This window comes from Cebus imitator, unplaced genomic scaffold (assembly GCF_001604975.1).
Source record: "Cebus imitator isolate Cc_AM_T3 unplaced genomic scaffold, Cebus_imitator-1.0 Scaffold118, whole genome shotgun sequence".
NCBI lineage: Eukaryota > Metazoa > Chordata > Mammalia > Primates > Cebidae > Cebus > Cebus imitator.
Window position 1 is genome coordinate 3791380 of NW_016107433.1, and position 2779 is coordinate 3794158.

A 2779-nucleotide genomic window follows, 5' to 3' on the forward strand; every position below is an offset into this window, starting at 1 on the left:
GTTCTAGTATATAAAAGTTCAAATTTCCTCCTTCCTTACAGACACTTGATGTTATTAGGCATACTTACTTTTCTTTAAAACAACCTGATGGGCTTAAATGGCATTTTATTTTTCTTTTAATTTGTGATTATTGGTGAGTTTGAATTTCTTTTCATAAATTAACTGCTCATGTGGACTTGTGAATTGACTATTCATTTGCTTTGCCCATTTTTTTCTATTAAGTATCTCTTTCTTATAAATGTGTAGGAATTCTTCATACATCCTGGATCACAATACTGTGTTAACCATATGCGTGGCAAATGTCTTCATCTGATCTGTAGCTTGTATTTTCACTTTGTTTACAGTGTGTTTTGTCATACAAAAATTTACATTTTAGGGCAACCGAGATGGTTTGTACTTTCTGTGTCTAGCTCAAAAAATTCTTAGGCTGGCTGCAGTGGCTCATGCCTGTAATCCCAGCACTTTGGGAGGCCGAGGTGGGCATATTGCTTGAGCCCAGGAGTTCAAGACCAGCCTGGGCAACATGGTGAAACCCTGTCTTACCATGTTGGATGATTCTTCATGTTGGATGATCTTGCTTCTTCATGTGTAAATTTTAATCTACATAAAACTCATTTTTTTGCATTTTGAAAGAAAGCGGTCTAATTTTCTACTCTTGTACATGGGTAGTTGATTGTGCCAGTACCAGTAGTTGAATAGTCCACAATTTCTCCCATCGATTTGCAGTGTAGTTCTGTTATATAACAGGTTCCCACGTGTCTATAGAACTATTCTAAGCTTTGCATATTTAGTCTTATGCTAATATTGGGTGGGTGTAATTATTATAGCTTTCTAATAAGTCTTGATATCTAGTGAGGTAAGAAGAAAAGACCATCTCCCTTATTAATTCTTTCTAAAAATTACCTTGACTCTTCTTTATTCTTTGCTTCTATATAAATATTAGGATTTGCTAACCAGTTGCTAAGAAATGCCCTATTGGAGATTTGATTGGTATTATATTTAATTAATAGATTATTTGAAGGCGCATTTCCATCTTGAAATAGAATTTCACCATCCATGAGCAAAGTACAGCTCTCCATGTCTTCAAGTCTTTCACTGGACCTTAAAGACTTTCTCTTCCAGCAACTGCATGTGGGGATCAGTCAAATATGCTTTTCTGGAAGTACACACTGGTTCCTCCCATTCCCACCAGTTCCTTTAGCCCAGCAAAGATCCTCCCTTATCCATGTTCCGTTCTGCTTACCCTGGATGAAGGCACCATGGAAGTGGGGTCCTCAATGCTGCTCTGGTCAGCCGTCCCTTAGGGCTTTGCTGCTGGAGTCCTGCTGCTCACACGATAGTGCAATAGAGGACTGGAAGTTGGAGGCTAAGACATAGGCAGTAGGTCTGGAGAAGAAACCTGGCAACTCCAGCCATTGTGAGTGTACAATTATTTCCTGAGCCCAGTTTCTCCCTGTTCTATGTGTTTCGGAACATAGTCTCCAGATGGGCTTGGGTTGAAAACCCATCTCCACCACACAGTAGTTGGGGAAAGTAGCTTAACTTACTTGAAACTCAGATTCTTCATTTGTAGGGACCCTCACAGCCACTGATTGTGAGGATTTAAAGAGGTAAAATCAGTAAAGTGCTGAGAACAGTGCTAGTCTGTGCTCTTTGGGGCTTGCTTGCTGCTCTGTTACCACCATTAGTGTTACTATTACCGTGGTATTGAACTATATGGATTCAAGTTGATATTTTCCAGTCTGTGCTTTCTTTTGAAATGAAAGTCCAAGGGCATACCCTGTCTAACCTATTGGAGGTGGACAGCATCTATTTTTGTATTCAAAGCTCTTACCTGTAGTAAACAAACTGTTTAAGCAAATAACTTCCAAACTCGCTGTTTAAGCAAATCAGGGAGTCCATTGAACTCCCTGATTTTCTGAGGAATACCTATTGAAATCTGTAGGTGCAGATTTCATAAAAGACAATGTGAAGAACAATCTTGGTAAAGATTGTATATAGTACGGGAAGAATTATAGTACAGGAAGACATCCCAAGAAGATACATTCTTAATGGAGGGCTTGAAAACAGAGGTTAGCTAAAGCACAGAGAGTGGTGTTGGTGGGAATTCTCTGATTAGTTTAAAAAAATCTCTTAAGTGTATAAAAAAATCTATACCATACGTTAGCCAAACAGCTGCCACCAATTGCAAACACATTCAGGTAATTTAAGCCATTGAAAAAGGAGAGGTAGTTTTTTTTAAAGTAACAGTGTCCTATTTTTGATGCTGATATTATAGCCTGGTGCCAAGGCAAAATTTCATTCATGTCATAGAAGCCCTGTTGGACTTTTTCCTGGAGGTAGGAAGACTAATTTCTTGGTACTTATCATCATTTATTTACTGCCTATTTTTGTTTCTTCAAATAACTCCAATTGTAGTTGGGAATGATATTTTGGGAATTTGGGGAATGCTGTTTAGACTGACTTTCCTCTCTCCCCTTTCCCCCTCATATGTATTTTGTTATCTCCATACCCTTATTCCCTACCAGAAACAGCCCATGAAAATGTTTGACTAGTTAATTGGTTTGAACCAAGAACAAAATACAAAGGCAAGGCAAAGGGGAGGAGGCTCCATGCCGCCCACCTGCTCCCTATTGAATTTTCCAGAGTCACAAGATCACTGTTCTCCCTCCTCTTACAGAGCTGAGGGAGAAGTGATCATGCCAGGTTTTTTTTTTTTTTTTTTTTTTTTTTTTTTTTTTTTTTTTTTTTTTTTTTTTTTTTTTTTTTTTTTTTTTTT